Consider the following 24,778-nt stretch of genomic DNA (forward strand, 5'->3'; position numbering starts at 1 on the left):
AAAGCAATTTAATTCTTTGTCCTTCCAGGCCTCCTGCTGTAAGTGAAGAACCACTTATTTCAGATTCAAGAAGGGAGCAGAGATGTGGCCTCTGGCTGCCCCACTTGAACATCCATGGCCTGACTCAAATGACCCTCTCAGTGGCTTCCCAGTAAACTACACTAGGCTTTTCTGATTTTGGTCTATTCCAATGCTAATTCCATGCCAAAGCCATAAAATGTGTGTGTGTGTGGGGGAAAGCCAGTCTGTGACAGGATGCAAATTTCACCCATGATACTGGAAGGCCAGCCCTGGGCCCCACAGTGGAGACAGCATGACTTTCTGGTCAAAGTCCTAGGACAGGAGACGACAGAACTCCAGAAGAGGAGTGGCCAAGTTAAGCCACAAAATGACCGTGATGACTTCTGACTGAGAAGAAAAACGGGGCAGAGAAAGTTAATATGTGGGAATTTCTTATACAAAGTCTATACTCAAAATGATCTTTTCAGTTTTTTAGAATTCATAAAATGAGCTTTTCTAAAATAAGTAGACATCTTTTTGTTCAATAATGGGAAAATCTCTTCATAAATATGCTAGCGGATTTTTTTTCTCTCTCTCTCTGAGAATTCACTGCTTATAATATTTCCAGTATCTCTAGCTGTTACCTGTGAATATTAGTGATATTAAGCTATTTTGCTTCATCACCTAGTGTTTTAAGTTTTACTTGGGCTGCTGTAGTCAACAAATTTTTCTTTCATTGTTTCAAATAGAAAATGCATGTTTAGTTTTCCAATGCAAGCTTTTTGAGAGTATACTTTTTTCTTTTTACATAATAATCGGTTCAAAATATTTCAGTGTTCTGTGAGAATAGAAACTTTGTAATTTTACAGATGTTCATGTATGTCCTTTGTTTTAAATTATATTAATATTTGTCCAATGTCACCTAGGTGCCAGGTGTTGTTGCCAGTGCTTTACATATATTATCGGACCCTCACAATAGCCCCACGGATATGCGCTGTTATTACTTCTATTTTACATGGGGGTAGTCTTGGCACAGAGAATTGCTGTGACTTGCCCCAGTCACACAGCTTGTAAGGCTGGGCCCAGGCTCCAACAGCAGGCTTCTGCCTCCACTGCCCACCTCCTCACACTCTACTCTGATACCTCTCTGGCCAGCTGGGCTCCATTTTTCACCTGTTTCGCAGGCTCACACACATGTGGAAGCTGTATTACCTTCTAAAAGCCACTAGCACATTATGGTATCATTCCGCATCTACGAGGTATCTGGAGCAGTGGAATTCATCCAGGCAATAATTAGAAGGATGGTTACTGGGTTGTTGGGGCAAGAGGAGGGCAGAATGGGGAGTTGTTGTTTAATGGGTACAGTTTCAGTTTGGATGAAAGGAGTTCTGGAGCTGGATGGTGGTGATGGTTTGCTCAACAATGCAAATATACTTAATGGCTGAAAAGTGTCTTTAAAAACGGTGAAAATGGGGGTGTTAAGCATCTGCCTTCAGCTCAAGTCACGATCCTGAGTTGTAGCATCGAGCCCTGCGTCAGGCTGTCCACTCAGCAGAGTCTACTTCTCTCTCTGCCTCTGCCCCTGCTTGTTGAGGTCTCTCTCTCTCTCTCTCTCTAATAAGTAAATCAAATCTTTTAAAAAAGTGGTGAAAATGTAAAATTTTATGTTAAATATCTTTTGCTACAAAAAAAAAAAAAGGCAAAAAAAAAAAAAAAAGGCAAAAAAAAAAAAAAGAAAAAAAAACAAAAAACCTCACCAACAACCCCCAAACAAAACCTTGCAAAGATTCTCTTCAACTGGCCAGGGACTCAGTGAACAGAGTATCCACCTGTCACTGGGAGCTGCCAGTTAATGGAAAAATGATGTTCAACTTCGAACACTTCAGAAGTTGGAGATTGACCTGACAGATACTTATAATTTGGGAAAGTATGTATGGGTCAGATTCTGTCACATATTTCTCTGTGGGGTTTCAAGATGGCGCTGTGTACTGGGGGAAAAGAGACCAGAGCAGTGCTTGGCCCAGATGTCTCAAGACCCGTGGCGATGCAGCTCCTTCTCTGCACTGGGAACATGGGGACTGTTTGTCCTTAGTGGTCTCCAGGCTCAGCTCTGCAGTGGTTCTCCCACTGGTGCTCCAGCCCTTGGATGTTTTTGCTTCTGAGAAATGGTCTGTGGTTGCTGTGTTCTCCCAGCCTGGCTGCCTCCCTGGCCCCTGTTGCCAGCCAATGTCATTTCTCCTTTTTCCATAACCGGAGCCAACAGAATATATTTTTGAATGCTCCGCCTCTACCACAATCCTGTCATAATGGCTGCCATCTTATCAGACATGGCGGTACATGCACAGGCGTGCTCACTCATCACTGGTTCATGGCCAGGATCCGAATTAACAGATGAGGAAGCTTTTCCCAGTTTCTCCAGAGGAAAAGAGGATGCCCAAATACTCCTTTCCCAGGTCACTAAAAGTTTGATTCAAAACATTTTTCTCAATGTATAGTTACAGATCTGTGTGGTTTTTTTTTTTTTTTAACATACAAATGACTCTTGAATGTTTATATCCATAATGCAATGTCAGTCAAACTAATCGGACCATTTCTCTCCTATCAGATTGTATGCTTTGCTTTAATGTAGCTAGACAGTCAGTGCCACATCTGTTTTGTTCCTAAAATCACTCCAGCAATGGGGTGCCTGAGTGGCTCAGTCAGTTAGACTGCCAACCCTTGATTTCTGCTCAGGTCATGATCTCAGAGTCCCGGGATCAAGCCCCACATTGGGCTCTGCACTCAGTGAGGGAGTCTGCTTAAGGATTCTCTCTCTCCCTTTCCCTCTGCTCCTCCCCCAACTTCTCTCTCTCTGTTTCTCTCCCTAAAATAAATAAAACTTAAAAAAAAAAAAAGTCACTCCAGCAAGAAGCATAATGCTATGTACATATTTGGCATTTCATGAACACTTGTAGAATGAATGACATGACCTGTCCAAGGTCACATTGTTAATAAGTGACAGTTTGAAGAGGACCCAGAAAGGACCCTATAACACATCTCTTCTGTGTGCCCTATGTTTTAAAAATTGCCCGTGCACGTATATACACACGTGCACTCACACAGAGGCACGTGTGTATATATAGATTCTTATACCCTACGAAACTAGGGCATAAGGAAGAGAAAGGCTGAAAAGGGAGGTCTTGCACCCCCTAAGGGAGGAAGCACACATGAGGAAGGACACTCGTCCTTCACCGATCTTTATCCTTCACAGGTGGGCAGGAGGTGCTGGAGAGAATCCATGCCAGGGCGGAGGCTATTGAACTGTCTGTCCTCCCTCCCAAGATGGCAGTGACATCCAGAGTCAGGTAGTCAGTCACTGATTCATCTCACCCTGTCCACCCACCCCCCGCGACTAAGGCACAAACCTACCCATGAGCATGCACACAGAGACATGTAGTGCTCATAGCCCACCCCCATCTAGACCTATGCACACACACACAGATACATGTACACATATTCTGACACACCCACATTCTCACACACACCCACAGACACACACAGACATATGCTGTCATACACAACTTCACACTCGTGCCTAGGCATGTACACACAACACATGCACACTCACAGTCACACACACTTGCACGTGGGTGAGTCTGAAAAGGTTATTTTTTTGTGCTTTCTGAGGCTCCCTAAGACCCTTGGAATTTGGTTCAAATTTCTTGGCTTGGCATTTGGGATCTGCCACATGGAATCCCAACATGTCTTTCTAGTCTTTTCTATTCCCACAACTCTCTCTCTCTAACCTCCATTAGAAGTCCAGCGGGTGAAAGCCAGGACTATGCTGGTTGGCAGGGAGGCTGTGAGGTGGATGGCTGATGCCGGGATCCCTCTTGGGATCCCTGTTTTTCATCTACATCATTGAGGCCTTCCATCCCTGGTACATTCCTGAGGGCTGTCTAAGGAACAAGCTCCCATGAGGACCCTTCCTACCTTTACTCAAGCTTTTTTGTCTGTCCTGATCCTCTCCAAACTACCTTTTGAAATCTGAACTTCAGAACATTTTGTGCTTGAGAGCCCTTCTCAACCTCAGGTCTCTAGATCCCTCCCTCATGCCACATACCAGCCTTGAATTAAAGTTTCCTGGCTTACTTTCCTCATCTTGTCTTGAATTCTGGAGACTGGGTTGGTGAAGTGTTATATCTGCCTGTGTTGTTTCAAAGAGTTTAGCAAGATACCTTTGCACAAATCAGGTGTTCTAAAATCTTGTGTACTACTCTAAGGTATAAAAGTTGGTCTTAAAATAGACACTAATTCATCCACAGTTATTTAGCTGACTTTATAACATTGTGTGTTGAAATGTCTAAGGCTGCCATTTAGGTGGAAATATTATTCAACGAGGATAAAACATTAACCCCATAACTCCCTCCTGTGTTTGTGGATGTGAGACACCCTTCCACGGTCTGTCCCAGGGGAACAAGATTCTGAGCCAAAGGGAAGTGCAAGGTGTCAGGGAAGGGCCATAGTTTTTGGTAGAATGCAGGAGAAGACATCTAAGGCACAGAATAAAAGCGAGAATGTTCTAGAAAAAGGCATGCCCAGAGGGAAGAGGACAGAAAGAAAGATAAAATGGTTCAACAGACCATTTCTCTTAATTAAAAATTTTGCCTTGGTTCAGCACGCCAAGCCAAAGGTTCAAAATTGAATTTAAGGGATTTATGCAAAAGGATGGCCATTGCACTGTCTCCGTATTTGTTGAAATACAAATTGTTTCATCTGAACAGTCCAGTGATTGTCACTTGTGTATCATTATTATTAAAATGAGGCTCCCATATGAATAGCATATAGCCTTTGTATAAGCTACCTTGGGTTATGAGCTCTTAAGAGGAAAATGTCTATCCAAGTGAAAAAATATTATTATTGCTACTTTATTACTTTCAAATTCAGCCAAAGCTTTGTGTTGGGGCCACTGGGACATCTTACAAGCATTGCTTTGATCTCTACATTATTTATTTCCATATCAGTGTGAGTGTTTTTCCTGGGGAATCTCTAGTTTCTGGCTCAAGGCTTCTTTGGCAGTGCAGATGCTGTGTCAGAAAGTGGGGCCCTGGGATTTGCCATTTCAATTCAACATGTAGACTTACCTTTGAAGGCTTAAAAACTCTCCAAAGGGATGGGGGATTGGGGAGGAAAAGAGTTATTTTTCTCCTCCTACCTCCGAGTCCAATTACCTAATAAAGATTCATCATTCCTTTTGTCCGAGGAGTTCTGTGACCTAATTTTGCTCCTTGCCTTGTTTCAGATATCACAACCCATTTTTATGCATTCAGCTTTCCTAATGAAATCCACATGTCTTAAATCAATAAAGCCATTGTTCAGCTACCTCTCCTATTTCTCTAGTGCTTTTTGTCTGATCTGTTTTGTTTGCATACTTGTTTGTAGGAAATATGTCTCTTTATCTAGAATTCCCCCATTTTGGGGGGGGGTGTCTTTTTCTTATTTTTCTTTTTCATGATGATCAGTTTGTTCACTGCAGCTATTAAACATATAGTTCTTTCTTTAATGGGCTAGTCTAGGGGAAATTTTGTTTATACAAGTTTTCTTTCTCATTAATTGTTTGTTAAGAAATTAGCAATGAGAAACTCAGTGTCTTTATTCATCATCTTTGTATGCAGGTAGGATGTACAAAACCCCAGTGTAAACTTCAGAAACTCAGCTTTTTTTGGCCGTGAATGCCCTGTCTTTTCCCCAGTATCCCCAGTCTGTCCCTTCTTCCACTCAAGAGCCAGGCATTACTGAGTATGTAGATCTTCTTAAATTCTTGAAGTCCTCCAGATCACGTCGAGACCCTCTTTAGTGGCTTTCTGCTTCTAATGAACTGTAGGTCCTTGAGAGTTGCCTGATGGATAGTCAATCTACTTCCCAAGAAACATTTTATTTACCTGAAATCCAGGACTTCAAAAATAGAAAACCTACCCACAAGCCCCAGAGTTGGTACCAAAGGGTGTTTTCTTCTGGAGTAGCTCTCTCCAAGTCTTCTCATAGATTCTAAATACTTGATCCCATCACTGTCTTTCAACAGTCAGGCAAGAGCTAGCCCAGCAGCATCTCCAGTGATCCCTCCAGCAATCTTTACTTTTTTGAATTTTTTATCTCTCTAAGTTGTCATGGCAGAAAGTGTGGGCCATATTAGTAAGGAGGCACTTGAATATAGATGAAGATGGTGGTGACAATGGTGACGAAGGTGATGATGGTGATGTTGGTGATGATGATGATAGACTACCAGGCCCCATGTGGTAGTTAAAACATTAACATTGGGCCATTTTACTTACCCTATTCTCTTGGATTCAACCTAGCCAATGGGAAAGATAGAAGAAGGAATAAATAAATGGTGGATCCCAATGTTCAGACATGCTCGATGACCCTATTCTTTTTTCTTTTTTGTCTTTCTTGGCCTTTTTTGAGGTTCCTGCTTATGTCTTTTTCTCATTTAAAGTATCTTGCCAGAGTCATTGCAACTCTTTCCCCCTCATATTTCTTTTCTCCATTTTAAGTCATATCCTAAGTGTGGAAAAATGTCTCCCCCACCCCAAAATGTCTCCCCCACCCCAACCCAAAGCTTGTTATTCTTCTGGACTTGATGTGAGAAGGTGAACTTAGAATTAAATCCCCACATGGAGCATATTTAGGTAGCTAGCCACTTTAATAAGCACAAAGAAAAGGGGCACCTGGGTGGCTCAGTTGGTTAAGCAACTGCCTTTGGCTCAGGTCATAATCCTGGAGTCGCCGGATCGAGTCCTACATCAGGCTCCATGGGGAGTTTGCTTCTCCCTCTGACCTTCTCCCCTCTCATGCTCTCTCGCTCTCTCTCAAATAAATAAAATCTTAAAAAAAAAAAAAAGCACAAAGAAAAATTCAGACTCACGCTGAACTGCTTTATTAAGATGTTTCCTTGAGGGGAAATAGTTGAAAGGCAAAGCAATGAATACAAAGTGTGCTGCTTTGTCCACCCAAGAAATGTCATCAGCCTCTAGTCCTGCAGTTTCCTTCAAGGAAGACAGATAAAGGGAGAATCCTGCTCTGTCTGCTGGGGCCAGGGGTAGTTGCCAAACCCTCTTTCTGTCTTCATCTCTCCCTCTGGACTCTTCATTCTTCTGAAACATTTCCTTTTCAATGTCTAGAATTACTTCTTAGTCATTTCTGTGAACTAGTTCTGCACACCAATTTCAAGTCTGTTGGACATGCAGATATTTCCTGTGGGCAGGTGCTCTTTGGCTCTTTAGAATTATTTTTCTTCTCGACCTGAGGAGTTAAGAAGAGCAAGAAAGAGGTCTCTGGAAACAAAGCTTGGTTTCACTGGGACTGAATGAACTTTTTAATTAAAAAAGGTAACACGGTGTTTGGAAAGCTGACAGAGGTCCCTGGTATAGGGACCCAGACATTCTCCCTCTGGCTGATGATAGGATCCTTTTGCTGGTTTGTGGACTGGACTAAGGCTGGGAAGCTCTCTCATTGGTTCTGCTCTACCTCCCAGCCTGAATTCAGGAGTGGTACCCAATGTCATCTTGAGGCCAAGATCCCAGGGCCCCTCTTCAACACTCCCTTGCCTTATACAGGTGTTTGCTCCTGTTGGGATCATTACCTTTGTTGAGGTGGTCATGATTTGCCGGCTAGTCCTGCTGTGATGATGTTATGCCTGAGTTCTAAGTGGGTTTGAGATGCCTTAAAAAAAGAACAGGCCATGTGTCGTGTCAAGAATAGCAAAAAAAATTTTTTTTAATTTCATTTTGACCACAAGTACTGTGTTGACAAAGATTTTCAACTGTATTCTGGCTCAACAGGAGGGAGGTGGCCTGGGGCAGGTATGGAGAGAGAAGGGGAGCAAGAATTTTGGCCCTTGGGATCTCACTCCTTTCACTGACAGAGGAGGAAGTGACCAAGAGCCTGAGGACTTTTCTCCTGAGTCCCAGAGCTGGTCCAAGTTTCTTTACTCTTTGTTCTCTTTCCTGGGGTTCCTTTGGTGACCATCAAGACCTATTCAGTTTCGCCCCACAAGCTCAGTGGAAAAGATGAGTGAAGAGAGAACCAAAGACGTGGCTCCAAAAAGAGAACGAGGATGCCCATCCAGCACATTCCTTCGGAGTTTAGCCTCTGCCTGTCAGCTGGGAGGCCTTGAATGATTCCTGGCCTCTTGGTGTAATGGTTTCCTCGCGTGGTTTTCTAGACGGGAATGATAAAGCATTGGTGTGAGGATTAAATGAGATGACCCATGATAATCCCTTGGCATATTTTCCTGGCACATATTAGGTTCTCCCTAAATGTCAGCTATTGTTATCTAATTATATATAATCTCTTTATTTTCCCACTGAAATTTCCATTCCTTCTAGGGTGGCCCAATGCTGTGTATCACTAATGACTCTAACTTTATCATCATCAGGGGATCCTCCTCCATGGGACTCTGTGAGGATCTCTTGAAGACAGAATGTGTGGCTTTTTGGGAAATAGAGGCATCCCAGAAATCAGAGAATGATGAGTCTAGAAGGCATCTTGACCGTCTTCTCACACCTGGAACGCAGACCATGGAACCAGAGGTGGGCCGGAAGATCTGCAGTGTCCCTCCACAGTTGTGTGGGTTGATAGAAACTTTGATAAAATCATGAAGAAGGTGGGTGATTTGGGGTGTTCCTGTCCTTTTGTCCTCTCTGACTTCAGCAGCTGTTCTCTTTCCAGGCACCGAGGGCCCACCTCAGTGTGTAGTTCCTGGGGCCTTTTCCTGGGCTCATTAAACCTTCATTCCTCGCGGTGGGGGTGGGGGGGAGCATCCTAATTGGCTTTTAGGAGATTATCCGATTCTGGTGATTTACAGCGTTAGGAATGGCTGGTGCCTGTGACCACACGGCAATATTTACATTTTAAAAAGGAAAGCTATTAATCAAGATTATGGGAGTATGTGGTTCCGTTCTTAGTCTGGAGGACTTTTTATTTTCCACCGATATTTCAGGAAATCAGGAGCTCCTCAGTGGGTACCCCTCTTGTGGGATGTTGGCTGCCTATCACAGAGTGAGAGAGAGCCTTCTCCCCTCAGCCCATGTTGAGTTTTCTCAAAAAGATATTCAGAGAAGAGGGTCTGAAAGTGCCCCGCATAGCTTTCTTCCTGACTGTTCAATAATTCTCACTGTCAGGACATTTCTTTCGTACTGAACCTAAATCCTGTCTGTGCTGTTTGATCCATTCTATTTCCTCCTGTCCTGCCCTCAGTGGAAACAGAAAACAGCTGGTAACAGTTCCTTGCACACAACAAATGATTCTGGCTTCTCAGGAGGCTTGATTTAAAGGTAACTCGTTAGAGCAGCCTCCCCCGCCCCCACCCCAATGCAGACCTTGGGGCCCTCACTTGAAGAGTTGGGCCAGGGTCCCTTGCTTCAGAGAAAGCCGGAGCAGCCCCCTCCTGCCCCTCCCACACCAGTTTAATGTCATTGCCGCGTGTGTGACAAATCCTGTGTTTAACTTGGGTGAGCTTCAGAGGGTCCTCCTTGAACCACATTCCAACTAAAAGCCTGCCGCAAAAGGCCGGCGTTTGAACCCCGTTAACGTTCTCCACAGCCTCGCAGATCTCCCGGATGTAGCCAACAAAACAGCCGCTGTGGCGGGCATGGAGAGTGTCACCATAGTCAAAATGGAGTATTTATCCATTTATTAGGCAGGGCGGGGGTGTAAGGGTCATGCTGACCCACAAAGTTGCCGAGCCTAAACTCTGTGTCTCCTCCTTATGTTATGCCATGTTGCAAGAGAGGGAGGCCGTTTTAATTACTGAATGGATTCCGAACTCTCACTTGCAAGTGGCAATAATACAACTGTGTGCCCAAATGTTCTTGCCAATACGACAAGAACATATTGCCATATCTCTAAATCCACTATCTCGAGACAAAAATAATTTCCCAGGGGTCCCTTCGGCTCAGGTCATGATCTCAGGGTTCTGGGATAGAGCCCCGTGTCGGGCTCCCTGCTCAGCAGGAGCCTGCTTCTCCCCCTCCCTCAGCTCCTCCTCCCACGTGTGTCCCCCCTCTCTCTCTTCTCTCTGTAACAAGTGAATAAAATCTTTGAGAAAAAGAAATTTTCCAGGTTTTTTTTCTTTCTTTCTTTTTTTTTTTTTTTTTTTTTTTTTACCTTGCAAGCTTGTCTTTGTTATGCTATCTACTGCTTTTCAAGTGGGATTTAGGTATAGCTCTAAAATGCCAGAGTGTAACTCATAATGATAAAAATGAACATTGATTGAGCATGTGTTCTAAGAATTTGAGGCATTTAAATTTCCTTAAGCTTCTCAATAACTCTATGGGGTAAGAACTGCTATAATTAATCCTTATATATAGATGAGGAAACTCAGGCACAAAACGATTAGGAACTTGCTTTAGGTCATCCATTAGCAAAAGGCAGAGGCAGGGCCTGAATCCATACGGGTCAGTTCCAGAGCCTGGATGCTCAGCCACAGCGTGGCAGGACCTCTCTGCCCAAAGCCATGAGCTGAGAGTGGCCAACTCTCTGAGGGGTCAGGTTGCATGATGGTGAGTAATTCAGCACATTATTTTATAATGATAAAACAGATATGGAGTCTTCTGCAAACAACCAACCTGAAAGAAGTTTTTAGTGTGTAGTGAGTTGTCTCAGACTACGCCCTGGGTGAGAGGGTACATATTTCCTCTCCTCCATGGCTGGGGCACACATTCAGGGACAAATGGAAGAGATGCTGTGGTGTACCTTATCTACTCATGGTTTCAGTCGTCCTGTGCTGAAGCCATAGGCCAGAGGTCATATGTCAGATGGCGATGATAGAATTTCTAGCCATTTTTCTTGGACTTTTGCTCTATCTCCCTCCCTCCCAGCAATGTCAAGTGTAGGTCATGCTAATGTCCGTGCCTGCAGGACAAGAAAGGAGCATTTCCTTAGACACTGGGACCAATATCCCAGAAGTAGGGACTGTGTACTGTACACTGGCCCATCACTTCCTGTCTTTCCTGGGGTCCTGTCCTTCTAATGCCCCACCCCGGGGTGGGCTCCACTTCCTCCCTGGTATTCTGGGCACATGTGCTTAGCTCTTGCCCAGCTATTTGTTGATGATATCATAAAACTGGGCAGAAGTCAAAAGCTGAGCTCCTTTTATCATGTAAAGCATCAGAGATGGGCTCCATGTTTGACTGAAGGAGAGTTTTTTCAAATCTTGAAATGTGTCCCTATCACACTTAACCTCCTTTCTGGGACTTAGGAGCACAAGAGAGTAGGGTTCTGTCAGCTTCTCCTTCGTGGCACGTTTGTAAGGAGAAGCCAGCCCACAGCTGGGCGGATTCTCCTGGATAGACTCTGAGTTCTACCAAGGGCGATCCTCCATCTTGAAGGGCCCAGAGCTGCAAGTTTACATCAGCAAAGCAAGTGCACTCTATTGATGTCATTGTTTTATCCTTTCCTTTCTATATTGCATAATTACAAACTAAACTCTAAGAAAGTCTGTGTTTATAAAATGCGCAGCATGCCAAACCAGAGTCTATCTCAAGAATTTTCTTCTGGTACTGTTAGTATGAACTTATTCTTTCTCATGTTTTTTTGTTTGTTTGTTTTTGTGTTTTGTTTTGTTTTGTTTTAATTGAACTTTTTGAAATAACTGCAGATTCACATGCAGTTGTAAGAAACCACACAGAGATCCCACATGCCTCTCACCAATGTCCCCCCAATGGTGACATGCTACAAAACTGTGGTCCAATATCACAGCCAAGATATCCATAGTGATGCAGTCAAGATACAGAACATTTCCAACAGCACAAGATACCTCATGTTGAAATTTTATTTTTCTTAAAGATTTATTTATTTAGGAGAGAGAGCATGAGCTGAAATTTTATTTTTCTTAAAGATTTATTTATTTAGGAGAGAGAGCATGAGCTGGGGATAGAGAGGGGCAGAAGGAGAGGGAGAAACAGGCTCCACGCTGTGCAAGGAGCCTGATGCAGGGCTTGATCCCACGACCTTGGGAACATGACCTGGCTAAACGCAGACACTTAGCTGACTGAGCCACCCAGGAGCCAAATTGAAAGTTAGAGCCAAATTCACTTCCCTCTCTACTGACACATGCCAGCCACTAATCTGTTCCTCATTTTATAATTTTGTCCTTTTGATAATATTATCTACAGAATTTCATACAGGATTGAATTGTTCACTCGGCCCAATTCTCTATGGATTCATCCAGGCAATGTTATGTGTGTCAGTAGTTTGCTCCTTTTAACTGCTGAGGAGTATTCCATGGTAAGAGTGTGCCATAGTTTGGACAACTAGTCGCCCCACCGGAGAACATCTAGGATTTTTCCAGCTGGGGGCTCTTATGAATAAAGCCGCTATAAACATGTGTGCCAGGTTTTTGTGTGAACGTGTTTCATTTCTCTGGGATAAATGCCCAGAGGTGCAACTGCTGAGTCCTATGGTAGCTGCGGGTTTATTCTTTTTAAGATACTGCCAAAGTGCTTTCCAAAGTGGCTGCCCCGTTTTGCACTCCCAGCAGCAATGCCTGAGTAATACAGTTTCTCTGCATCCTTGCTATCCTGATAAGTATGTTGTGAGACCCCGCTGTGGTTTTAATTTGCCTTTCCCCCAATGGCAAAAAAAAAAAAATGCTGAACATCTTTATGTATACGTGGTTGTCAGCTGTAGGTCTCCTCTGTGAAATCTTGCTTCAGGTGCTTTGCCCGTTTTCTAAAGAGATTTTTTTTTTTTAACTGTTAAATTTTGAGAACACTTTATGTATTTAAGAGACTGGACCTTTGTTGGCTATGTGGATTTCAGATATGTTCTCACCATCAGTAGCTTGTCTCTTCATTCTCTTAACATCGTTTCTGGTAGTACAAAAGTTTTCAGTTTTACCAGAATCCAATGTTCTATTTTTCTTTTATGAATTGTGTTTTTGGTGTTAAGTCTAAAAAGTCTTTGCCTAGCTCTTAATCTCAAAAATCTTCCGCTATTTTTTTCCTAAACATTTTATATTTTTACATTTGAGCCTGTACTCCCTTTTGAGTTTATTTTTGTAGAAGGTGTGAGATAGAGGCTTAAGTTCATTTTTTGGGTGTGTCTGGATGTCCAGTCGTTCTGGTACCATTTGTTGGAAAGACTACTTTTATTTACTCCACTGAACTGTTTTTTGCATCGTTGTCCAAAGTCAGCTGGGCATATTTGTGTGAATCTATTTCATTCCTCATTCCATTTATTGGTTTATGTGCCACACAGTTTTGGTTCCTTACTGAACAAGATTACTTACACTAAGAAATTACATTATAAATTGCATTAAAGCTGTATATCAGTTTGGGAAGAATGGATATCTTTACTATGGTAAGTCTTCTGATCCATGAACAAGGTATGTTTACGAATGCAGACCCTGTTTGATTTCATTCATCAACATTGTGTAGTTTTCAGTATACAGATCTTAGGCCTGGTTAGATTTATACCTAACTATTTCTTTCTTTTTTTCTTTTTTTTTTTTTAGAATTTTTAAGTGGTATTGTATTTTTAATTTCAGTGTCTATGCATTCATTGCTAATATATAGAAATACCATTGGTTTTTTGTATATTTATTTTGTATCCTGTGACCTTGATGAACTCATTTATTAGTTCTAGGAGTTTTTAAAATAAATGCTAGGGTTTCTTATGTAGACAATCATGTCATCTGTAAATAGGGACAGTTTTATTTCTTCTTTTCTGATCTGTATGTCTTTTCTTGCTCTACTGCACTGTCTAGAACTTGTAGCGCCATGTTGAGTTAGCATAGTGGGTGTGGGTATCCTTGCCTTGTTCCTGATGTTAGGTGGAAAGCATTCAGTGCTTGTACGTGGTCTAAATAAACCAAATAAAATAGAGATTAGTGAAGTGAGTTTAAAAACATGACCCAACTATATGCTGTCTATAAGAAACCCACTTCAAATATAATAATTTAGACAGGTTGGAAGGAAAAACATTGGGAAAAGATATATCATGCAAACATCAATCAAAGGGAAGTAGGAGTAGCTATATTAATATCAGATAAAGTAGCCTTCAAAGCAAAAAAAAAAAAATTAGCGAAGACTGATAAGGAGATTATATAATGATTAAAGATTATATAATGATTAATGATTATATAATGGATATAGTAATCCACTGCCGTTTAATTTCCAAATGTTTAGACATTTTCCTACTATCTTTCTGTTACTGATTTTTAGTTTGATTCCATTACAGTCAGAGAACACACTGCATGATTTCAAGCCTTTTAAATTTCTTGAAAAAAAGTTTTTTAATGGCCCAGGGTATGGTCTATCTCAATATCCAGTCTGTAGGCACTTGTGAATATATTATGCCATTGCTGGGTGGTGGTGTCACCTCCCCCCCCCCCACCAGGTAATGTTCCAACTCCCTACTCTTCTCTGACATCCCGTCTGTGGGGGTGCCCCACTGCAGCCTGTGAAGATGAAAGTCCAGCCTGCCTAGCTGGCTTTTTCTGACAGGAGTGGGGCCACAGGTTTTTTCCATAGTGTTTGATTGAAATAGTTATTGTCTCAAATAACCTGTCTTACTAGGCTGCTCCTTTCCCCATCCTTTCTCTTCTTTTGTGCACATGGGTTTTTCCAGTCACTGGCTTCTTCAGCTCCATGTCTGGACACATGGGACAACATGGAAGTCCAGGGAATTCACCACGGTTTCATTCTTTGGGTCCCAAGTCCTCTAGCCCATTTTCCTGCTTTTTCCATGGTTTCATACACAATGTCTGAGGTTTCTAGTTGGACTTAGCAAATGGAATGGGAAAAAACTACATCTACCCCATTCTTCCTGGAAGAAGTCAGTCTCTCATGACTTTAACAATGTTGACATAAAAAAGCACAGCCCTTTGATTCTCTGGCCCTCATCCGCTTGATCATTCACTTCTCTCTTTTCTTAAAAAAGTCCGTCAAATCAGGGAGAACAATGACCCCTCTTTGGGAGAGGCTTGAAGTGAAGGAGACAAAATGTTGCTTGGGTCTCCATGTATTAAATTCCATTTCCCTACCTCTTCTTTATTCCCTTTCAGGAAAAGGGCTTGGACTTCCTGTGTTTGTCTACAGTGCTTTGTCTTGGAGTATGCCCTGGGTCTAGAATATCAAATGTCTTCTGGAATTGAGGTTTGGGCGCAGATTAAGGATAAGATTAAACCTACTTAGGTGAAGCACATGCAGTTGGCACGAAGCAAGAGCGGGAATGTGAGTGGTCTCACATGGAGAAAACCTGTCTTAGCTTGGGTAGCCATAACAAAGTCTGGGAGATTGGGTGGTTTAAATATGAAAGTTAATTTTCTCTACAGTTTTGGAGGCTAGAAGCCCTAGGTCAAGATGCCAACAGGGTTGATTCTCTCTGAGGCCTCTCTCCTTGGCTTGCAGATGGCCATTTTCTCCCTGTGTCTTAGCAAACTGTCTTTCCCGTGTGTGTCTGGGTCCAAATCTCCTCTTCTAATCAAGACACAAGTCAGATCAGATAAGGGCCTACCTTAATGACTGCATTTAAGTTTAATTGCCTCTTTAAAGACCGTATCTTCAAAGACAGCCACATTGAGGGTTAAGGCTTCAACCTAAGAATTTTGGAGACAACTTCTGAGCCTGAAATAAACCCCAGGTAGGAAAATGTGAAAGTGGAAGGCAGAGGGGTAGCATGAGCCCTCTGGTGAGACTTCAGGATGGAGCGCGTCAGCAGAAGTGTATCTACTGATTGATTCAGTGGTTTTTTCAACGGATCCTGATGTGATGTTCATTCGTGGAGGGTCCTGGCCTTGCCTAGTTCAACTTGTAGCTTTATTTATTTATCATTATTTTTAACACAAGGGAAAGTGAGGTTACTAGGGGGAATTTTCCTAGGTACTAAATGCTTGCCAGCTCTATTTTTTTTTTTCAGTGAGATACATACAGTAAAGTGCATAAAATGTGTCAATCTGGAGTGTGCTACTCAAGGTTTACAGATGTGTACACCTTTGTAACCAGCACTCAGATCAAGACATAACACATGTCCAGCATATGTGTCCAGGAAGTTCCTTGTTTTCTTTCTAGTCAATTCCTGGTTTTCTGTCTGGAGGTTACCACTCCAGATCCCTATTCTTGAATATCGTGTAAGTGAAATCATACAATACATACTCTTTCGTGTCTGGCTTCTATTGCTCAACATAATGTCTGTGAGATTCTTCTCTGTTGTCCTCAGTGGTCTGTAGCCTTTATTGCTGATTTGTAGTCTATTATATGAACATAGCACAATTTAATTATCCATTTCTTTATTGATGGATGTATGGGTTATTTCCAATTTGGAGTTATTATGAATAAAGCTGCTATAAACATTCTTGCATATATCTTTTGGCAGATCTATGCACAAATTTCTCTTGGGTACATAAATCTAGGAGTAGGATTTCTGGGTCGTATCAAGACCACTTATTAAATTAAATTAAATTTGATAAACAGATACGAGCAAGTTTAGGTTACTTTTTTCAAGTTTAGGTTACTTTTTTCTTTGGTTAGGTTATTTTTTTGTAGTGGTCCTCCAGACTTCAGTCAAGGGTATCACATATCTTTGTGATATTTAGTTATACAATAACTTTAATTGAAGGTACAATCAATTATAAAAATACCACCGCTTAAAGATGGTTTTACATTAGACCTAAGTTGTAGCAAGGTGGGGATTATCCAAAATACAATACAGTTTATATCCTTAGACTTCTGGGTAGGTGTCACATTTCAAAGTAGAACCCCCTTTTTCAAAGATTTCATGGAAGGAAGAAATTATGTACTAAATGCCCAGTAATGACATGAATCAGAAAAATTCTCACCCTTCATACACTCTTCTATTGCACTGTTCTGGCTGTTTGAGAGAAACAGAATTGATAATGTGTCATCAAAATGACTCATCTTTGCCATCAGGAGTTCGATTTTGCTGGAGGATTAGACTGGAGTGGGTTTGGACCCGGGGTGGGGGGGTGCATTAAGAGGTTGCTCCGGACCCCAAGTGGTTGTGCTAGTTCCCGAGCTGCCTGAAAAATACGTGCATCGATGGTAGGAGGATTGGGCTCCACTGGCTTTTCATCAGACTGACCTATTGACTGGTACGGAGGTCCCCACCGATGTGCCCAGACTTTGGTCCTTTGGGTCCTGGGCTGGCAGTGGGGCCAAAGATGCCAGAACTTCCTGAACTTTTGCTTCTGGCTTTGAGTCACCACACCTCTTTACCTTGTCCCCCAGTGTATGGTTCAAATATGATCATGTTCTCTGTGTACTGTGACACCGAAGAGGATGGGAAGCACTCTCTTTGACCATAGTCCCTCAAGTTAAGTTGAACAACCTACCCCCAAACTCTTCCAGAAGAGCTCAGGTTTCACTGACTCCCCGTTTCAGAGGTTCAATGCACCAAATCTTTCCTTCTATTATGTCTTCTTCTCCACAGTTCCCACATCAGCTCATTTTTGTAAGTAAGTGTTGTAGATAGAATCCTCATGCTTACCTCCCTCAAGGCCAACCACCACCCACAGAACTGTGAGAACTGGGGTAGACTTGGTGGGACAGCTACCTCAGTAACCATTAGCAGAGACATTGCAAAGACTTCTGTGAACACAGAAGTCCTGTTCTGCAGGTTGATGATATGGCCTGGAGCCGTAACACAAAGGGCGATAACCAGAGAGGGCATGGGAGCTCTTACTGCTGATCAGGAGTGAGTGACAGGCAAGAAGACCTGAGCTCACTGGACCCACAGATTCCCTTTTGGAGGGGGAGGGAGGGCGGACAGACAGCTAGGACCATTTTGGGCATCTTTGCTTGGTGGGGATCCATTGGGGGGGGGCAGGGACAGCCCACAGACACTCTCTGCCCCAGTGCCATTTGCAAAAGGCACTGATGTGTTTTCTTTTCTTGCAAACACTCCAGTTCATTTGTTTCTGGAGATTAAATCTAGGTTATTTGCAGGGGATTTGGGGGTTGGGGACTGGGGGCAGGCGGGAAGAGATAGCTACCAACATTCGTTTTGACCAACACAGGATAACTGCGGCAAATTCCAGGAGCTGATGTGATTGCCCCCAGGAACAAAGCAATTTCAGCCTTTAGCATTTTAACCTTATCTGCCTAACCTTATGCTGATTGAGATATGATTTCTCTTAGCTCTTATCAAACATCTAGATGAGCTGAGGGACCACTTGTTACTGCACTTATGGATGTCAGCCCTCGGGGTGGGGGGAGCCACAAGGCTTGGATAGCTACCTGTGACCCTTGTTCTGGTTGCTAATAGGCTCCTGGAAAATTCCTTCCAGTAGCAGGGATCCCTGGTGTCCTGGCCTTATCTCAGATGTCCTAAGGTATGGTGTCTTTCTGTCTTCTCCATTTCATCCCTGCCCACACAGGGATGTATCTAAGGAACTTAGGACAATCTGGAACTTTCAGGACTCAGCATAGTATGACAGGAAAGAGCATGTGTTTAAGAACCAGATTAACTCTTACTAGTCGTATACATTGTTACCTTTTCTGAACCTGCCACCTCATCTACTAAATGGAAATTATAATAAAATCCATTTCCTAGGTCTTTTGGAAGCTTGGAAGAAAAACAGTGCCTAAAGCACCTAGCACAGAGCCTGGCACACAGTAGGCTTCCAATCATGTCACATTTCCATGTCACAGTTTCTCTGTGTCCTTGGCGGAACCTGGGGACTGAGGAGGAGGGAGCGAGAACCAATGAGGGGTTTTAGGACTTGACCTAAGGTCCTTAAGCCTGAAATCCCCTCAGAACCGACCCAGAGTCCACATCTGGAACCATCCGCAAGGGGAACAGTTTCCAGGGGAAGCTCCAGATTGGCCCACAAAGAGCCTGAACCCACTGGAGTTAGCATTCACTGGGCCAGCTGGAGGGAATGCAGGGACCCGTCACAGTCAGCAGCCTGTCATGCAAGCTGAGTGGCCCCATCTACAGCAGTGAGTAATAAGCTAGTCGCCCTGCACAGCGTTAAATGCCGTGCCTTCTAAGTAAGCAATTTATTTCCTGATAGGATCAACATTTTCACTTGTAAAGCCTTCCAGCTCCTTGAAAATGATCACTGGAAGTAGCTTAACATTTGGATAATACTATAACATCCCAATGCTTAGGCTAAGCATTACAGTAAGCACTTTAGCGCTAGTGAACAACCGACCATAGAGACAGCAGCACATCAGCAAAGCAGATGAACAGAAGAACAGAGGATCTGGGGTTCTTTGGAGAGGGACACCATTCTGTCTCCTCATGATCTCCCAGCCAGACCAAGGTCCCGGCTGCTTGTTGCAGATGGGGAGAGGCTGGGGTAAGGTAGGTGGCAAGGGAATCCTTTGGCAAGGGTGTGCAGGAACAGTTAAGAGATCCACAAAGAATTCATCATTGTTTCACAGCTCTGGGCATCTGGGGGACCCCACTGCATGCTTGTTGTGCTCCCAGCCTTGCTTCTAGCTTGCCTGGTGCCCGCCCAGCCTTACCTCTAACCGTCCTCGCCCGCGCCTGGGCAGGTGCACAGGCGGTGACACACAGCTGCAACTGGGAATGTGTTTGCTTTCAACTCTGTCTTAGAACAGAGCTTGAGCCTAGAGTAAAACCCTTTGGAAATACTTAGGCTCCTAGGAAGAGAAATGGGCAGCGAGGACTGTCAGAAACAATAAAACACCAAACTCGGTTTTCAAACCGTGGTGGATGAGCCAAAAAGAAAACTGTTTTCAAATGTTTTGGGTTAAAACTCACAAAACTGACATTTAAAAGCTGTCGTGGAAATCTCGATAATGAGTAGAGGCCATTCCTGTGCAGAAGGGAAAAAAAATATCCTCTGCTTTCAGGTGGGGGGCTGGAGAGGGTCACAATCCTCGGGGTTTACAGTGAAGCTAAGCCCTGGGGGAGGCTCAGAAAGGTCCCTGGCTGAACGTCAGGCTGGAGCGGTCCACACAAGTGAAATGAACCACATCCGGGGAGAGTTTGGCTGCCAAGAGGCTGGTGCCTGCCTCCCCCCACCCCACTCCCCCTTCTGTCTCCATCAAGGAGGCTTTGCTCCCCAGGCTCCAGGAGGGGGTTGCAGAAATCAGAAGCGGGGAGTGGGGATTCAAGGAAGGGAGTTCAAAATCCTTCAAGCATCAGCTCAGGTATCACATCCCCTCGGGGGCTTGATGGACCCCCTCAAACACAATTCATCTCCTTTGGGTTCCCATAGCACTGCTGATCCCTATGGAAATATCACACCTTATGCTTCCTTTTCAGAATGACGTATCTTAAGAAGTAAAAATTTCAAATGAACACATGTGGACATGTGGGCGCCCATGGGGGCGCACACACACACATTTAAGGGCCATCTGATGTAAACCACATGGAAAAGGTTTTGAGGTCTCTTCCTGGATGTTTGGTGCCAGCAACCTGAGAGAGAGGGACTCTCTCTGGGATGGCAGGGCAACCTCCCAGCCAAGAGCGACTTCCAGGGCCTCTCATGACATCGCTGGCCTGGTCAGGAGCCTGCTCCGGTGCTCCAGGGATGCGTGTTTGTTTGTTTGTTTGTTTGTTTGAGGGTTTTTACACTTTTGAACGAATGTGTAATCAGAAAATGCCAACGACTGTTGCCCGTGGGCTCTCAGATTAAGCACATGTGAAAATCGAATCCTGACCGGAGTCAGTAAAAGTTTCGAGCTGCAAAGGGATTATGGCATTGGCCACGTAGCTCACCTCATTGAAGGATGTCACCAAGATGGTAGTGCTGAGTTTGGAAGGGCCTGGCACCTTCCATACAAACATTCTAGTAGTGGAGACCTTGGAGTATAGCACAGCCAGTGGTTCGAGAATGATCTGCCATGTGATCAGACCTCGTTTGTGAGTTCTGAGGCTTTATAAATAAGCATTTTTAGAAAGAAGCATTCTCAGTATGCAAGTTTTCCATAAATGTTATGTTTGGTATTTGTGATAATGTGATGAACAAGTAGAAAACCAACATTTTTCAGCCTACTGAAACCTATCTCCCGCCCTTAGTGAATCTCTTAAAATTTCAGTGTAAATCTTTATATGCTGCTTGAAACGTCCATGGCTCCCAAGCCATCACACCCACAGTGAGAACCCAGGCACACTGGAAGGGCGTGTGCATGTGTGTGTCACTGAGCAGCAAGTTCCTCAAAGCCAGGCAGTGAGCTGTGCGCTGCTTCCGCCCAGAGCCTTACAGGGTGCCTGGCACACGGAGGCTCTGGGACACACCTGGTGAGGAGAAGAGAGACTCCAACATTGTCTGAGAAAGCTTCTTCTCTCATGAGATGGCACAAATTTGTGATCTGACTGGTGGTGTTTTATAATTATCTTGGCTTGATGCTATTTTCCACGAATCTCTTCCTTACCGAATTTGTGGGAGGGAGCCATGCACCCAGTGAGAAACATTTTCCAACTTCCTTTTCACCTGAGGGGCCCTTGAAACGCAGCTCTAACCAATGAAACCTAAGGAGAAATCAGTTAGAGATTTCTGGACAAGTTTTGCTTTTTCAAATACAGGACTTGTCCTTTCCTCCTTGGTGCTTCCTGCTCTTTCTGCCAAGAATAGAGTTATGACAACAGAACTACAGCGAAAAAAGTCAGAGGCCTCAGCCTTACCTTCCCGAGCTTCTCCACCAGCACTAGCAAGAGTGCCAATAAGGAAAATTAAACCTCCTGATTGGGGGAGACAGAGATTTTTATGACTATCCAGTGCTCATTTGTATAAAGCCCTGGGCCAGATGGGCGTCTCAGGGAGCGTGAAGTCACAAGCAATCTGACTGACTGGACAGTTCTATACCTCTGAATGAATGAGCTCTTTGTCTTTGGGTTTATCGAGACATTACTGATGAACTTAATTTGTTTGAATTGTCATCCAGGCTTGAGCACACCTGGGTACACCTGGCATTGTTGGTTTCCTAATACAATCTAGTTTTTTTTTTTTATTTTATTTTATTTTATTTATTTATTTGACAGAGATCACAAGTTGGAAGAGAGGCAGGCAGAGAAAGAGGAGGAAGCAGGCTCCCCGCTGAGCAGAGAGCCCAATGCGGGGCTTGATCCCAGGACCCTGAGACCACAACCTGAGCCGAAGGCAGACGCTTTAACCCACTGAGCCACCCAGGCACCCCTACAATCTAGTTTAAAATCTATTACATTCACTCTGAATGTAAGAATATGCTCTCAGTGTTTCTTCCACAATGTCCTAGCCAGGCTCCATCAGTCTTCTTGGAATTGAGCCCTAGCTGGAAGAGGAAAACCAAGTCTGGGAGCCACGCCCACCTGCTTAACCCAGCTCTGCAGCTACACAGTTAGCCACCTTGACTGAGCTACTTAAACATTCAGCTTTAGGTTCCACACCTGTCAAAAGGCATCAGTAACCTCGACTTCACCAGATTGTCAGCAAGGAGACTGTATGTGTTATTTGTTCCCTGTCACATCCAATGCCCCTCTCTCCTCTTGCTACCGATGCAAAATTGAATTGGAGCTTTTTCTGCTTTTTGCAATCTGAACCAAATCAGGAATTACCCATGTTAAAACTCTTCCATACATATTCTCTGGGAGCTCCAGAACCTGCGATTGACTCGTGACACATCAGATGATGGCGTTTGGCACCTTTCTCTATGCACCCTGAGTTCGCCAAGCTATTGCATATCTAAGTCACATCTGATGATTGTTATTGGTCAGCGTCCCTTATATTTGGAGAGTCTCCTAAGCTTGGGCCCTGTTGTATTCATTATTCTGTCTCTAACCCCTAGAACAGTTCTTGGCCTTACCTAATACATGCTTACAGATTTGAAGAATGAATGAATGAATGAATGAATGAGCTCATTGAGCATGGTATACATCTTTGCCACACAGAAGGGTCCCAGTAAAATGCTTTGGTGCATAAATTCCTAGCCAGCGTTTGTAGTTTGAGAACATTCTAGTCCTAACTGCCCAGCTTCGGGGAATTCTAATTGCGATCAACTTCTTACTCCTTCCATCTCTCGATGTTTCTGTAATTAGGGCAGCACAGAAGTGACCTAGAGTTATATAAACCTGTTACTGTGTTTCATAGTATCTCTGTTCTTCCCCAAACCTTCTCCCCACTAGCCTACTCAAGGAAGGGAAGATGGGACCCTTCTCAAAGTAGCCCTGGCTAGTCTCTGAAAACAAAACAAGACAAAACAAAATAAAACATTGACCCTGGCTCATCACTTTGACCATAGCAAGTCATACATGTAAGAGGTTACAATGGAATCCTGTGGTTACGCATCGAATAATGGTGACAGCCACCACTGGCATTAACAAGCGCTAGTACACAGCAGGCGCTATTCTAAACATATCACTCATCAACTCTTCCCAATAACCTTATGAAGCAGGTGAGATAATTATCCCCATTTGTATCCCCTGAGATTCAAAGAGGTTAAGAAACGCACCTAAAGTGTCTGGTAACTGGTGAGGCTGGGATTTGAGTCGAGGCTCTCTGATCCAGATCTGGAACGCTTAACCTCTGAGCTATACCAAATGCATTGTTACTTTGGTGAAAGCATTTGGTGGCATTGGTCCAATCCAGAGATGTCTCGGTTTTTGACTGACTGACTAACTCCTGAAATGACAGTTTCCTGTCCATGTAACTCCTCTCTCCCCCAACTGGATTGCAAAGATAAGGTCAAAGCAGAGTTGCGCAGGGGTGTGCCTAGCCTTAGTATAGCCTAGTCAGTATTTTCAAATTTCATTTAGAAGGACCTGTCATCTGGCTCCCACCCCCCTCCTTTACCGACTTCACAGGATGCATCTTGCTTGCGCAGAGAGCAAACCCCACTGGTCACGAGCCTACAGTGCTGTGTACACAGTTGGGCCAGGAATGAAAATAACTCCACTGTAGTAACAATCCGTCATTCTGTCCATCTGCTGCCCTAGAGGGATCTTAAAATAGTTTCAATTCACCTTTAAAATCTGCTACTCTATGAAGGGCTTGTAACGCTTGGCGGCCGGAGGAGCCTGCCTGTGAAACGAGGCTGGTATTCGGACTATTGGTGTCCAGCTGTAAGCCTCTTTGGAGGGAAACAAACCATCCATTCATCTGGCCATTTTGAGATTTTCCTTCCCACCCCCCGCCTCCCGCCCCCAGCTTCCCAGGGGAGAAGAGACTACCTGAAGGAATGGCATTCTGGAGCTCTGTTCTTTCTAATTGACGCTTAATTTTTTTATTTTTTAATTTGTCTAGTTTATTTTTTTCTCCTGCTAAACTTTTTCTGCCCAACTCCCCAGCCCTATAACTTTCTCTTTCTTTTAGCTTTATTTCTTCCAGCCCTAGAGCTGGGGGGGTTGGGGAGGAGTTGATGTTTAACATCAGTTAGTGGGGTGACCATTTATTATGTATCACCCAACCCGGGACACCTCCAAGGATGAAAAGAAGAGAGGTATTAGTAATTAGAGTGGCAGTAGTAGGAGTACCCCAGGGCCTTCCTGGGCAAGCCCAGACAAGTGGTCCCCTGTGTTCTGCCTCCACTGCGGAGCCCCGAGAGAGCGTCGCAGAGGGAAGAGACTTGCCCTTCTTTGTTCTTGGTTCTGCTGCCAAATTGTGGTCTAGGTCTTGAACAGAACGTGGTCTATGGGAATTAAAACAGCACAGATTGTTCTCTTTTTTTTTGCTCACTGTATTTTTAGTCTATAATGATTCTTTTTTGTCTAGCTCTGTATTTTTCTAAAAGGTCGCATTCTCAATATTCAAGTAGGGTAGCCTAGCAGGTCTCTACTCTGAATTTGAAAGTTATACACTGTCAAATTTCAATCTTACACAGATGTTTTT

The 24,778-nt window shown here is 43.7% G+C and overlaps 1 long non-coding RNA gene across 2 annotated transcripts in view; it reads left to right on the forward strand.

Moving 5' to 3' along the window:
- LOC309864652 overlaps positions 1 to 24,778 on the forward strand; it is a 44,648-nt gene that overhangs the window by 6,421 nt on the left and 13,449 nt on the right. Inside the window, exon 3 of one of the 2 annotated variants that reach the window (XR_014311664.1) lies at positions 8,417 to 8,644. This is a non-coding gene — a long non-coding RNA (uncharacterized lncRNA). Of the gene's footprint in view, positions 1 to 8,416; positions 10,094 to 24,778 lie in introns of those variants that run through there. The other variant, XR_014311665.1, reaches the window with a different exon arrangement.

Source organism: Mustela nivalis (assembly GCF_964662115.1).
Source record: "Mustela nivalis genome assembly, chromosome: 5".
In the NCBI taxonomy this organism is placed as follows: Eukaryota; Metazoa; Chordata; class Mammalia; order Carnivora; family Mustelidae; genus Mustela; species Mustela nivalis.